The following is a 15,811-nucleotide window of genomic DNA, read 5'->3' as shown; positions in this document are numbered from 1 at the left end:
CGTAAGAATTATAGCAGATAATGAACATGAAGCACCTAACAGAATGCCAGAATCATAACTAATATTCAGTAAATGTTAGTGCTTTGCCTGTTCACACATCCCCACCCTCCATATCCTTAATCTCTGCCTTGAATTCTAATCTAAGTGACCTGCATTACAAGATCGTTATAAAAGTTAACTCTAGGATGATGAGAACATGTTTAGAGCATGTGACTCGCTCCAAAAAATTTCAGGAAAAAAGATTGATTAAAAAATGTATAACAATATGATCTCGTTTCAAAACTTAAGACAAGAGGGAGAGGCATGAGTAACAAAATTTGTTGATAAACCGCAAAGTGAGAAGAGGTCAAAGACATGGACAAGAGAGACTTCGAGCCTAGACAACTGAGTGCACACACGTGCCTTGAATTGAAATGGACAAAATGAGGGCTCACCTGAGTCGAAGAGATGAGGAAGGATGGTAATATGTTATTTAGAAATCACTAGTTAATAGGTTACATATTGTCATCTTAGAAATAGTTGTTCAAGTTAGAAAATTAAAGCAAACAAAGTGGACAGTCAAACAGTGAGACTGCAAAGTATTTAGTTGAGTTTTAAACATGTTGGGTTTGGGCTTTGTGATTCTCTAATTATCCTCTCTGCACTCCAGATAAACAGTGGTCTTTAAACAAATGCTTCAAGCATATGCAGCCCTTTAAAAGAGATTTGCAGGAAGCCTTTTTATAAATAAAAAAAAATTTTTAGGTAAAGCAACTCCTTAATATATCTGCTTTGTGAATTACAGTTTCAGTGTGTTCAGTTTTCCTCCAAGGAAGGCACATCAGCCCGTATGCTCATTATGTTCATTTACGGATAGATGTTCTAATTCACTGCTCAGGGAATGACGCCTGCCAGTTCTAAAATGTGTTGGGGTTGTATGTCACAACTTTTATTTAATCTTGTTTATCATCTGAAAGTTGAATTGTGGTCTTTTTTCAGAAGGAAACAATTTAATTGTTAGAACCGCTTTTGAAAATTGCATATGAATCTCTTGGAAATAAGATGTTGAGCGTCATATGTTTTATTTTGGCCACAAATTTTCAAGAAGTTTTCCCCCAACTGAAAGGCTTCTGTCCCCAAACCAGCCCTCCACCCCCTGCTTACACACACACACACACACACACACACACACACACACACACACAATTTTAGACCCTGAAAGATTTAAGACTTCTTACTTTAGAGGCATCACCTCTATAATAAATCAAACATATTAAAAGAACTCATTAGATTATTTCAACTTCATGGACTGAGTTGTAGTAGAATAGTTAAAATAATGTTATGTTCTAGGGACATTTAACTTAAATATTAATGAATTTAAACTTTTAGGAACAGCTTTTTCTTTTTTTAATTTTATTTAAAGAGAAAAAAGCAGTAAAAGGGTACAAGTAATACAGAATTTCAAAAAAATAAACAGTAAGAAATCACTAGTTAATAGGTTACATATTGTCATCTTAGAAATAGTTGTTCAAGTTACAAAATTAAAGCATACAAAGTGGACATTCAAACAGTGAGATTGCGAACAGTTCAGAACAGCGTGTGTATTAATTTTACAAGCTACTAGGTCTTTCTTAGTGTGTATTAATTTTACAAGCTACTAGGTCTCATTTTCAGGCACACATATAACATTTTGATCACATCCTTCCTACCTATTATTCTCCCTAAGTTCCCTCCGTTCTCCCCTTTATTGTCTTCTCCTTGTTTAATAAAAGTCTTTTGGGACTATTTTTTGGTTTTGGTTTTGATTTTTATTTGGGGACCAAAAAAGGAATTAAAATTTTCAAATACTTTTATAGACTTTTTTAAAGCGTGGTCAAACTTTACACCCTTGAGAAGTGTTTGTTCATTAACATTTTTTCTATAATGGTCAGTGGATAAGAGTCCTAACAACAAATTTTCCTCAAAGAAAAAGATACCAATATGCTAAGTATATTTTTGCTAAACTTTTCCTCTCACAACATAAAGCATTTACATCATGGGATTTTTTTTATGTCCATGCGGTAGCTGACATGCAATCCCAAGCTGTTTGGGAATTATTATTAATTAGCTAGCTTGTCCTGAAAATGAAGGCTTCATCTTTTTTTCCTGCTGTGGGATTTACTGTGCAACTCAAACACAATGTGGAATCAGTGCATCCTTGTCCAGAATGTCCAGAATCTCTGTCTTGCTATAAAAACCTTCAACAAATCTCTTAAGACATCCAAAATGGCCCAACTGTGGTCTGAAATAGAGCTTAATCATCCATTAATTGTGCTCGAATTACATTAAAATGTGGACAATATTAATAAGAAAGATATGGGCGAAATAAGGTATGATTATTTAAAATATCTGTCTCACCAAACTGCCAAATATGGAATGTCAAATATCCAAATGTGTTATAGTCGTTTGCCTTAAGCAATCACATAAACATGCTGAAAACTATCAAGTTTCTCCAAGCTGGGAAGCGGTGTCAGAATCCTTCCTTGCTAAATTTCTCCAGGACAGGAAGAACCATCAGCTTGCTTCCCTGCTGGTCTTCTCTCACTTAGTGCAGTTGCGCTGCTTTTCCAAGTAGCACTTGATAAAAAAAGGCACTGGAAGAAAAAAGGGGAGCAGAACAAATGGAAGTAGATTTCAGCTATGCAAGAAAGAGACTTCTCCCCCCCCATGCAGATCTTGAAATTTTCTTGAGTTAAAAAAAAAGAAACAAATGTTTATTCAACCAATAATCTGACAACATTCTCTGGACACTCTTCCTCTAATTGAAACAGTCTTTACTTTTGGTCATGGAAGAAATGTAGTTCTTATAATAGGAAGTTCCCAAATGGCAAGGTTTTGATGAATTTAATGCTTTCATTTAATCTCTACTTCTCCAACAGAAACAATATTAGAGAATTAATTTAAAAAAAGAAAAAAACTGAAGCATGTGATAATTGCAATTTATCAATGATGTTAATTATTTTTATTTCTGTTTTGTTCTTTCATATACAGTTTTAAAGGCTTTAGAATTTGCATGTAAAAAAGACTGATTTTAAAATAAAACTAGTCATTTATTTTGACAAAAAAACAAAATCAAAGGGATTTTTCCTACCTATGAATAAAAACTCTATGCAATGTTATAACTAATAAATAGAGTATTGATTTTGCCCTTTTCTACATTTGCCATGTTTTTGGAGCTGCCTTTCATGTATTTTAAATATACAGGTCTTGTGTTACATTTGGGGAACCATACGTATAGAGAAATAGATTCTCCTAAATGGGTCTAGGTATTTTGGTTGCCAGAAATCTATTTCACACACATTAGTCTAGCATCAGACCAACTGTGATGCCTGTAAGAGGGATAAGTAGAAACCAGAAAATTCAGCAATAACTGCTGAACGAGAAAGATTGATTTCAAACCAGAAATAATTTAACCGATTTTTAATTAAAAGCAAAAAAAAGTGATGATCAAGAATACTTACATTTTCTGAGATGCCTTTCCATCTTCTCTGCACTGTGCCTCTGCCTCATCATGTTATTTGCACACTGCAAAATAATTAGCTTTAGTAGCAAGGCTGGCAGGCTCTGAAACTGACATCTTCAATCATCTTACCAATTTCATCTCTGAGGACAAAAGGGAAAGAGTTTTAAAATCGGAAGAAAAGAAAGGTGAAATTGTAGTATGTTTGAAATGAGACTTTGCAAAGTAATAAGAACTTACTATGATCGTTTTATATTAACTCAGTCCTACACCCCCAACTTCTACTTTAATTTGAAGAGTGTGAAGGTTCATGGGGGGCAGCCAGTGAGTTAAGGCAGACTACAAATTAGCACTATGTGCTTGTATGAGATGAAATTAGAAAATGCTGCTTCTGCCCTCCAAAGAATGAAAGTGTTTGGATTGGTCTCTAATTAGCTGGGCGAATGTGGACACGTGGCTTATTTCTGAGTCTGTTTCCTTACCAGTGACAAGGATGAACAGACAGAATGGCATCTAACCTCTTAGTTAACTCTCAGCCAAAATCAAACAAACAAACAAACAAACAAAAAAACCCCATTAACTGGATCTTTGCTCTCAGTAAAGAACAAATACAGGGCTGGGTAGGAACGATACTCTGCAGAAGTTCCTACTCCCCTACTAATCTGTAAGAGACTTTTTGTTAGTTCAATAGCTCACTGGCAGTGGTGAGCCTATGACACTGGTTCTACAGTGGGCTATTTTTATCACTGAAAGTTCTATAAGGTTCGCCATCACTGGACGGGCCTTTTATGGTTTAAAGACAGATCTGTACTCAGTTCCTCTTTCTTCCTTCACCATTTAACATAATACCTAGCAAAACAATGCCCAATACTTTTTCTTTTTTTTGTTTTTTATGAATGGATATGTAAAATGTACCATAAAAGAGTTAGTTTTGCTGGGAAAATAATCACAAAAGTATTTCCCACCTTCAGGGGATGAAGTAGATCAGAATAACTGATATAACCACGAAAAATGTGAACAGTGACCTTTAGGAACCTCATTTAACCCACTCAAAAGCAACAAATTCTTTAAAAAGATATTATGATATTATAGTATTCTCCCTAACTCAAAAACAATAGCATAGTTTGCAAGGAAAGACCATCAAATTAACAGATATTGTTGTGATACCTAAAATGACTGGTAGTCATCTAAAAAGAATATATTTGCTAATAGCCATTCACTCAGTCAGTACCTCCAAAGACTTACTTTTTTTAATGAAGCAGCCTTGCAAATTAGAAATTTTAACCTCTAGCAAAACTGAGAGAATTGCAGATGTCAGAATTCCCTTTATGTGGAGTTTAAAAATCATTTCTTTTCAAAACAAGAAATCTCACTTTTAAAGGAAAAGGATATTTAACAAGTAGGGAGAAAATGTTTTCCAGACACGTTTTTTCCATTTCCACAGTGAAATAACTGAAACTAAAGCTGCCCTTGATTTAGAAATAATCAGAATCCTGAACCAAAGCCGTGCCCATTGCAATGCACAATCAGTTTATTCCCCCAAGGGATGCTTCAGTGAAGAGATTGGGAGGTCTCTCATTTATCAGTCAGAGTGAAAGACAAAAACCTAAAATGTCAGTTAAAGAAACATATTCATATTTCTCAAACGCCTTATAAAAGTTCCCTGTCAAAAAAAAAAAAAAAAAAAGACTTCTTACATACTCACCTCACTCATTTTATCTCCTTACACATCACATATCATTAATCATCTCAGTCTGTCAAGACAAAAAGCAGGAAAGCATTTGTATTTTAAACTTTCTCAAATATCAAGTTGATCTCCAACACAAAATGCACTCTGGTTAATAATGACTATTGGATATGCAAGGTAACAAGTTCTACTCCAGGCTCATGGGTTTCCCCTCCCGCCAGGCTCAGAGGATTGCACATGAAAGTCTGAAAAAATAGCCACACACTCACAGATCATTAACTTCACCATAAGCAATCAACAGCCTTCCTCCTGAGACAGGAAGAGCAATGCGCCACCAACTGTGACCATGACTTTCTCCCAGGAGGATGCCAAACACTCCACCCTGCAAAAAAGTAGGGTTGATTCTAAGATAATATCCTCTTCAGAGACAGAAAGCTCATATGCTTTTTTCCTGCCAGTCAGTACTGCCTTTCTCAATAATCTGTTGTACTCAAATGATTCTTTGAGATAATTTTTTCATAAGTAAATAAACAGCAAAATGTTGCATTGCTAATTAGGACAAAGTTAGGTGGCCAACCCAGAGGGAGGGTCCTGGAAACCAGCACAGAACAGTGAGTGCTAAAGGACGGAGAAAGGATGGTAGGACATGGGGTTAACTAAAGATAATCTCAATCCACTTTTCTACTTTTCCCTCAACTTGCCCTCCAAGATTCAGAACAGGAGTGATGAGAAAAGCACTCAGTGAACATCACCTTCCATGGTCTACTTCAGGGCTACTTGAGAATTCAAAGGCAGTGCCACTGGAATAGGCCAGCTGGGTACAGACACACCTGTTGAAGCAGGAGGACTGAATACAAGCAAAGACAGAACAGGGTTAACATCTTCCAGATCAAGCCCTTGGTTTCCTGGACTACAAGTTGCAGTTGGCTGCAGAACGGTTGTCTAGAGAGCCTGGCACGGAGTGAGAATGTAAATAGTGGCCTTTGAAGGAGCTGAGTGCGTGGAGAGGAAGAATCTAAAATTGAACTACAAAATGCAATTCACATTCATGACACCAGTGACCAGTTCTCCAACTGTGTTAGTTCCTGCCAATGTCTGAAGTTTTATTCAATACTCCGAAAGCAATTTCCTCACTCCCTGCCCTCCTTAAAAGACTGATTATTGATGCATTCAAAGTAGAATGACTAGAGTGATTTAGAGAGATGAGAGTTGTGGCGGGAAGTGTCAACTGCAGGAGATTGGACAAGGGAATAGATCAATGGATACTGAAGAAAGATGGGAAAGAGGACCCTCATAGCACAGCCCTACCACCACCACGGCTTATACTCCCCTGCAGGAAGTGAGGGCCACATGGTGAGGGGAAAGGAGAATTCAAGCTTCTTAGGGATTCAAAAGGTACCCTGGCAGTGAGCATACTTAAACACACTAATTTGGAGTCAGCAGTTTGAATGTACAGTACATTCACTGACTGAAACCAAGCAAGCCAACATCTCTGGCCCTGTTTTCTTGTCTTAAACTGTGAATACTGGTAATATGTATCCTACAGAAGCATGAAGGGAAGACATGAGATGCTGCAAGAAAAAGAACCGAGCCCAAGAAGCTCTATAAAGTTCATTGTGTAGAACTTTAGAGAAAAATAAAAGCCAGCTGTCCAGTCCTCTACTGCATTCAGAGATTAGAAGACACAAATCATCCTTACTAGGTCCATTTTCTGTTGCCATAAGAAATTATCTGAGACTGGGAACTCTGCAGAGAGAGGAGGTTTGTTTAGCTTATAGTTTTAAAGATTTAAGACCATGTTACCAGTGTTTGCTCAGCTCTGGTGAGGCCTCATGACAGATGGCATCACAACAGCAGAAATACGTGTAAGAGTGCTCATATGGCAAGACCGAGGCCAGACAGATTCAGGAGACAGTGTTACTCTTTTTAGAATAGCTCACTCTCTCTATCTCAAGAACTAACCAGGCCACTCATAAGACCAAAGCACCCACCACCTGGACCCCACCTCTGAAGGATTCTATCACTTCTTAATACCACCATATTGAGGACCACGCCTCCAGTCCATGAACCCCTAAGACATAAGCATATCAAATCATAGCACTCCCCCAGCCTCAGAGTGTATGTGTATGTACACAGAAAAAAAATTATATTCAAATTGTTTTCTAATTTAAAAAAACCCACTCCTCAGAACCATGAGTACTTTCACAGCATCCTTTAAGGAAAGGGAAAGAAAATGCTCTAAAGGATATAACTGTATGTATGTTTAAGTGTGCAAGATACATAACCATATTGCTAAGTTTTTGTTAGTTCATCAAACAGAATAGTTTGTACTGTCACTGTTTGATTGTCCACTTTTTATGCTTTGATTTTTGTAACGTGAACAACTACTTCTAAGATAACAATATGTAATTTATCAACTAGTGATTTCTTACTGTTTTTTTTAAATTCTGTATTATTTCTACCCTTTTTTCTGTTTTGCTTTTTTTCTCTAAATAAAAAAAGAATTAATATTTAAGGTATTATCCAGGCATAGTTTTTCATTTCTGTAACACCAGCAGCACTCTGGGAGACTGAGGCAGGAAGATCATAGCTGGAGCCCATCCTGGGAAACTTAGAAAGACTCTATCTCAAAATAAAAACTAGAAAAAAGGTAGGAATGTAGCTCCATGTGAAGGCTCCCATTTTAATTCCCATTACCACACACACAATAATAATAATAATAATAGTAATAAACAACCCATCATCAAGCCAAGGAAATCAAAAAGAAATAATGATTTATTTTTGTGGAAATCTAGCATTCAAAGCACAGGGCTGAAAAAAGCCAAACTGGTTAAAGTAAGATTCTTAGGTTATGAAAAGCAGATATGCACCAGAAAATATATGCTTGGATCACACATTCATATACAGAAACACGCATGGCCAATCACCCAGCTCACACCTATGCCATTGAATTATCTGTAATACTGAGAAGACTGTGACCCACAGGGGTACAAACTGCAGCAAGGCCAAAGTACCTGTCCACGGAAGAATGTTCGGAGAGTCCAGCAGTCACAGGGTCAGAATGATAAGTTACAATTCATCTTGAGCAGTAAGGTCAATAACTGTGTTTAGAACAAATGGGTACTGTGGGACTTGGACCAGTACCTGTGACTGGAGGCCCCAGAGGGCTTTGGACGTGCACATTCGATACACAGCCCTCCCCCCAAACTCTTTCGTGACATGAGCATCTCGGTACCAAGAGTAAAACTCTCACTGTACTTTTTGTAAGTGCTCAGAGCTAAACTACTCTAGAAAAATTAAAATGTTCAGAGAATGACCATGAAAATTCAAAAAGCTGCTTCTGGTTACTTTACATAGTTTCACTTAGTCAAAAAACAAAATGCAACTGGTCACTAACAAGCATTTCCCCAGAGAGCCTAGGGTTTAACGAAATGCTATCTTTTTCAAAAAATTATATCTGGTATAAACAGAACTTTAGCCTTGTTTACATGAAACATCCAAACATTTTGACAAATTTACAGTCCTGTGACAAGCCAAAGTCCAGGAACTTCCTCAGGGAAGAAGGTAAATACAATCAGCAACTTAACAAAACCAGCTGCAGCATGACCCACCTCAATCCTGATCCTTTTAGCCTCACAACAGAGAAGAAATCAGTGCAACTGAAAACATCCCAACAGCCCTGATATTAAAGGAAACCTGCTAAAGGGAAGCTTCTAATAGTTCTGGAAAAGCCTGCTGTACTGGAGAAAGACTTTATGCCACATCCTTCTTCAATACTCAGCAACTTTGCTGTTTTCCAAAACGCCAGCCTTTGGCTACAAACTCATGATCTACTTAGTTAACATTGCTAGCAGACCCTTTCCTGGATGAGATAAGCATATCAACCTGGTTTATATTTGGGAAAAAACTATTGATTTTTATTGTATTTGTGTTATGGAAAAGTGGCCTGGGTGAATTGTGTACTTGGATTTAATTATTTTGTTCAGCCAACCAATGACTTCAAGGAAAAGCTAGAAGAGGAACATCTCTGACTTACTCTACTAGGATATGACCTCAATTCAGATAGAGTCAGATTTTACCTCCAGTACTGTTTTTAGGAGTCTAAGGAATGAAGAATCAATTATTAAAACAAAAGAACTTAAACTTGGAATAAAAAAATGGCTTTTATGTACTGAAGCCTGTTAAAAACTCAGAATCCTTCAAGGTCATCTCAGTCTTACAGATAAGAAAAATGAGACGCAAAGAGCACTGATGATTTGCCCAAGGTCACTTCTCTTTCTTGAAATATACTCTTTTTACTACACAACCATGATTTCAGACTGAAATTTGTTGAGTCATTGCCTGTGTTGTTTAACTGTTGGTGTGAACAGACCACAGAGATTGACAGAGTGGTTGCTTCTTTTTCTACGAAAGTAGCACCAGGCACTTTGCAAATTGGGTCACAATTTAAACTATGCTGGACGTGCGGTACATGCCTTAGTCCCAGAACTCAGCAGTCAGGCAACTGAGACAGGAGGATGCCAAGAGTTCAAGGCCAGCCTGAGCCACAAAATGAGTTCAAGTACAGCCTAAACTGCATAGTGAAGCCTTATGTCAAAAAAAAAAAAAAAAAAAAAAAAAAAAAACAAGACAACAACAACAAAAAAAGAATTTGAACTATACTTTTCCAAGGTAATAGTGTTAGGATGGGCAAGTTGGTGCCAAGACAACCAATAGAAATATATTTATATTATAGTAAACTTCAAGTCATGGTTATTACACAAAACACAGTAAAAAGAAACACAATTATTGTAATTAATAATTCAGAAAAAAACAGGAAAGTGAAGTTTCAGCTTTTAGCCATCTTAAATGTTGAATCTTCATACTTTTTTTTTTATTCCGGGGTTCAAACTCACAACTATGCTCTTGCTAGGCAGGCGCTTATGCCGCTGAGCTAAATCCCCAGCCCCCAAGTTTCGGTTCTTAAACGAAAGCAATTTTAGTAAGCGTTCATTCAACAAGAATATGGTACAGTATGGTGGTTTCCACCAGACTGAGAGCCTTCCACCAAGAAGCCACAGAAGGCTAGGGGGACGGGGGGGACAGAGAATGAGATGGCTAAAGATGGGCACTAAACCCTGAAACATCCTACTCCAATAAGGAATGGCAACCCAAGAAGAAAAACATGCAGTTCATTCTGATAGAAATTCAAGCACTGTCAGAGTCTAATTATTTATCTTGCCATGTAAGAATGTGGAATATTTTTCCTTAATACAGGTATTTCACTAGCACAGCTCATTCTCCTTGGTCATGACAAAGGTTCAATTTACCTATGAAAACAGAAAGAAAAAAGAGAGCCAAATGAAAAGGCAATTAACTGAGCAACCCCTGAAAAGAGCCAGGAAGATCTAGTCAAATGTCATGTGTTTGCCATCATTTATTTTTCTGTCTTCCAAGTGACAGTATGTAGAATATCTTAGCTATACCGCACATGTCCTGATGTAACAAAAAAGATAATAACAAGTTTGGATATAAGAGAACATGCATAAACTGGGATCCTCGTATCTTGCTGGTGAGCATGTAAAACGGCACAGCTGCTTTGGAAGCTGCGGCTCCTAAAGCTTCTCAGCACAGACTACTGGAAGCCTCAGCAATTTCATTCATAGGTGTACACCCAAGAGAAACAATGATACACACACACACACACACACACACAAGCATGTGCCAATGTCTATGTGATTATGTCTATAAACTTTAATGACAGTTGCACCATTTGAGTGCTCTGATCCAACATTGGGTAGAGACGGACAGTATATTTAGTAATTGCCTGAGATGAGGAAACTGGGGAAAAGGAATGAATACAAAGTTTCTTTTTAGGGTAATGAAAATATTCTAAATTTGATCGAAGTGACAATTGCATAATCTGTGAAAAACCATAAAACATTATTCCATAAAACAATGAAATACATTTAAGAGAATAATTTATATAGTGATTTATATTTTAGTAACCTTTTTTAAAATCACAAGATTATCATATCTATGAAATTTTCTTTATCTATTCACTCAATGAATACTTTTAAAATCTCCACTGTCTGCCAGATACTGTTAGAGACCTAATATGAGCTAATGCAAAGTCCTCACCCTACCTTTAAGTCATATTTATATTTAGGGGTAGTGGAGTACAAACAATAAATAAAAAATAGTGCTTCCCTGATTCAAATGAAATGACTATTGAGGACTAAAATAAATAGATAAAGAAAACAGGTAGAAAGGGAAAGAACAGGAAATAACCTCAGATTGGGCATCAAATAAAAATTTTGAACATGGAAAACAAATAGACAAATAGTAACTGATTTAGCAGCTCCAAGAAATCTGAAACCCAACTGCTAACAGAGTGAAAGACAGGATGGGGAGGTGTCAAAGCACCAGAAAAACTGGGCAGAAAGATCCAAGGCATCTCTGCAGGCTGAGCTTCAGGGAATGATGAAAATAGGCAGCAAGTTGAAAGTTCAAGGGGCACTCCACTTCCCAGGAGTGTAAAAAAGGAGGATCTGGACTCAAGGACAAATTGCCAGGCAGGACAGAAGGGCAGTACGGAAAATGAGCAGTGAAGACAGGTGGGCAAACTGAACCATGAAATTCCGCCTTTGATTCCACTCATGAGCCCCCAGAGCCTAAGCAGCTTTAAGGGCAGGGTGATTCCTTCACAGAAACAGTTCCAACAGTAGAAAAGACCTACAGATGCAGTTGTTAGAGAAATCCCCATGAAAACAGTCGAAATAAATATCAGTTAGCTGAACTCTGTCCCTCAAAAACCCCATCAAATAAATCTTCAGTATCACATCTTTAGAAGTCTTACACATGAGTAGCTCAAAAGCATAAGACATTAGGAAAATCTATCATTAAAGGAAAAAAATCAAATAAATGGAGAAAAGTTGGAAGAAATTGAAACAGTTCAGAGAGTAGAAAAACTTACTTTAAAAAATTGTAAAACAAGTTTCAGAAAAATGACAATATATTGTACTTATTTATTAATAGAACAAATCAAATCACTATAAAAAAGCTTTCAGAAAAAAAGAAAGTGTGCTTTGGAAATTATGTATGTATGTATATGTAATTTATATGATATATATCATACATATGATAGCTAAACTCTAAATTTTAAAGCAGATTTGAAGACAAAAAAGAACTCTGTCAGAAAATAAAATTTAAAATGAAGAGATGAAAAATGGGTGATAAAAAAAATCTAGAAATTAGTGCATTCATCCAGGACTAAGAGCGATTTTAAATAGAGCAAGAAGAAAAATGACAGGAGAAAATTATCTGAGAAATGAGCCCTCTAAACCTTTTGAAGAACTAAAATTACCAGATGGAAAAGACTGATCAAAAGCCCAGTGCAATGAAAAAAAGGAAAAAAGGAAAAAGACCTTCACCAAGTGCATTGTGATGAAGTTTCAGAACATGAGGAAAGAAGAGTTGCTTATTAAAGGTCAGGAAGCTGAATGGTAGAGTTTCAACAGTCATACTAGAACTCCGTAAATTCAAAGTTCTAAGGAAATATACTCCTAATTTGGAAAGTTATTCTAAACAAAAATATCAACAATGAGAGAACATACAGCCATTTTTAGATATGTAATGGTTCAGAATATATCACTAAATAGTGCATTTCAAGTACTGACCTTACGAAGGAATTAGAAGATGCAATGGTGATAGAACTGGAAAATGAGAATTCCAACTTAGGAAAGTGGTAAGGGAATCTTCCAGAATGATAGGAAAGCCAGTCCCAGAGTGAGAGCTGACCAACAACACAAATTGGGGCAGAGAAGGGGAAGACTCCAGGATAGAGAGCTTTAAGCTTGAGGGGGAAAAAATAGAGTTAACATATTAGCTGATGTGTACATCAGCTAAATCTTTCTGAAACTTTGAGGCTGAATTTAGAAACAAAGAATATGGAAAGAAGATATAATTATATAAGAAAAAATCTAGTCTTTATATGTAAAAGATCAGATATGAACAATACTAAGTACTTATGGACACATTGAATAGTAATTTAAACAAAAAGTTTTAGACAACTACATTAGTAGGACAGAGAAAAATAAGATAAGCAGGTAGAGTTTTAAGAAGCTAAATATTGGGCTGGGGATTTAGCTCTGTGGTACAAGCACCTGCCTGGCAGGCGCGAGGTCATGAGTTTGATCCCCAGTACCAAAAAAAAAAAAAAAAAAAGCTAAACCATTATCTTTCTTAATAGGAAACTAATAGAGAATGTCTAAAACTACCAAAAAAAAAAAAAGCAGAAAGAAATCAAGAAGAAAAAAATGAATATACATATTCAGAAGTTTTAAAGAAAAATCTAAACATTCAAATATTTGCTTCTCAGGAAAGACATGAAAAAGAATGGAAGAAGAGATTATCATGGTTTGTTTTATTTTTGATCTTGTATCACTACTTAAATTTTTAAAGTATGTGCATGTTTACCAAAAAATAAAGACTAGGTTTAAAATCAAGTAAACAAAACAGATAAAAATTCAAACTAGAAAAAGTGTCAAAAAGGTGACAAATTGGGAATAACATTTAAAAAAAAAAATAGAAGGTATGAAAGGTAGAAAGAAGTCAATCATGACAAGACCCTGGGTAGAGTTGCAGGCACCTCCACCAGCAGGTGCCACTGTGCTAGGAAAAGACTTCTCCATTCAATATAATAAAATTACTCTTCTAAACTTCCTATTAACATTTTTGCATATATATATGACTGTAACACAATAAGTGAACTAAAGATGTGAGCAGACACCAAAGGCAATATACTGGAGCAATCAAAATTTACTTCATCTGTTTTCTAACACTCTGGGACTCCTGACCTATGTTGTTTAATATCCAGTGTCTTAGAGCCAGGCATATAGCTCACCAGCATAAGAACCTGCCTGACAAGCACAAGGTCATGAGTTTGATTCCTGGTACCAAAAAAGAAAAAAATTTCAATGTATTAAAAGCTATTCTACATATGTTTTATGTAGCAAAAAAAAATTTTAAGACAAACAAGCCTATACTAAATACATGTTTTATAGAACAAGTCAACATACTAATAATTGTGCACATATATATCTATGTTCACAGACAAACTGCAATAACACACATCAAACTAAAAAAGTGACTACCCTCAGCAGGGAAGGAGTAAAAATATTTTATACATACTTTCAGTGTTTTAATTTTCTACAGTGTTCACATGTTCTTTTTATAAATTACTGTAAACATAATTAAAGTGTCCCACTTCAACTCAAAAAAAATTGTGTTTCAAGGTGTTTGTCTGCAGCTGACAACTCACACAGTTTGGGTGGCATTGTTTCCTCCACATTATAATTTCTCCTTAAGACTTTCTAGCTGTATCTGTCACTCATGTTTTGAAAATCTAATCATTTAATTCAAACAATATGAGACAGGGTCAATTTAAATCAACAAATGTATAGTCTTAAATTCAATTTTTTAAAAGAATGACTCTATGACTATAATTTGGAATATAGCTGGGGCTATTATCATCACTACTGAAAATTTCTTGCTGGTAGAAAGGCTGTTTTGCCTCCAGAGAAAATTGTGAGGCTGTCAAACAATTCCAGTACATGATACAGCCCATCAAGACTGTCTCTAAATGTCTGGTTTCTTGTTTTGAATACTATATTTAAGTTAGATGACAGGTTTTACTTGTAAAGTGATGGGGAAAATTCTTTTGCAATCAAATGTCAATCTCATTCCCAGATTTTAGAGTCTAAAATGTAAATCCTACTACATGTTTTGAATGCAGTTGAATATGAGTTCAGCAAGAGATTTGGGGTTAATGTAAAGAAATGTTTCTTAATGAAGCTCCAAGTAGGGTGTCAATCCCACAAGTATGGTCGGTCACCACCTAAAATAAAATAGTGTATATCAAAATTTTGCTTACTATAGTGGGGAATTGACTCCGGAAATCCTCTCAAAATTTTAAGCTTCATTTAAATCTATCACATACCTTACCCCCTCAAAAGTATATACACACATGCATGCATGCCTGCCTGCATACATACATTTATCCCTGATTAGGATTCTCCAAAGAAACAGAACCAATAGAACATACATAGATATATACAAAATAAGATTTATTTACAGAAATTAAAATGGAAGCCAAGTTATGGAAGCCGTGAAGTTCACAACCATCTGCAAGGTGGGGAAATAGGAAAGTAGTTGTGTAATTCAGCCTCAAAACTGGAGAGTAAAGAATTGGGGGACAGGAGGAGGAGTTGAAAGTATGCATTCTGATCTGAGTCCAAGAACCAGGAAAGCTGCTGTCCGGGGACAGAAAAAGATAGATGTCTCTGCTCAAACAGAGAGGTAATTCATCATTAGCCTGACTTTCTGTTCTATGGGTATCCTCACAGATTGAATGATATTTACCCACATAGAGGGGGCCCATCTGCTTTATTCACTCCACTGATTCAAATGCTAATTCTTTTCAAAAAAGAAATAGTGTTTTACTAGATATGTGAATATTGTTTAGCCCAGTCAAGTTAACACATAAACTTTATCATCACAGTGTCTAACTTTAGACCTTCAAATGATCACAGAGCTTTAGTAGATGCCAAACACTGAAAATTGGCAGAGTTTTGGCCATCAGAACTGCAGGAGAAATTATAAGTTAA

General features: G+C 36.1%; 1 long non-coding RNA gene across 1 annotated transcript in view; it reads right to left on the bottom strand.

The window, feature by feature from the left end:
* Positions 1 to 1,422: 1,422 nt before the first annotated feature.
* Positions 1,423 to 15,811, bottom strand: part of LOC134477168 (uncharacterized) — a 51,419-nt gene continuing 37,030 nt past the window's right edge. Inside the window, exons 4-6 of the long non-coding RNA XR_010049079.1 lie at positions 5,184 to 5,232; positions 3,480 to 3,621; positions 1,423 to 2,612 (exon numbers count right to left, since the gene is read on the bottom strand). This is a non-coding gene — a long non-coding RNA (uncharacterized LOC134477168). The remainder of the gene's footprint in view (positions 2,613 to 3,479; positions 3,622 to 5,183; positions 5,233 to 15,811) is intronic.

Source organism: Cavia porcellus, unplaced genomic scaffold (assembly GCF_034190915.1).
Source record: "Cavia porcellus strain 051 isolate PalLab524CR breed Dunkin Hartley unplaced genomic scaffold, mCavPor4.1 scaffold_8, whole genome shotgun sequence".
NCBI lineage: Eukaryota > Metazoa > Chordata > Mammalia > Rodentia > Caviidae > Cavia > Cavia porcellus.
Note: the sequence above shows the minus strand (reverse complement) of the source record. Positions and strands in the feature narration are given on the sequence as shown.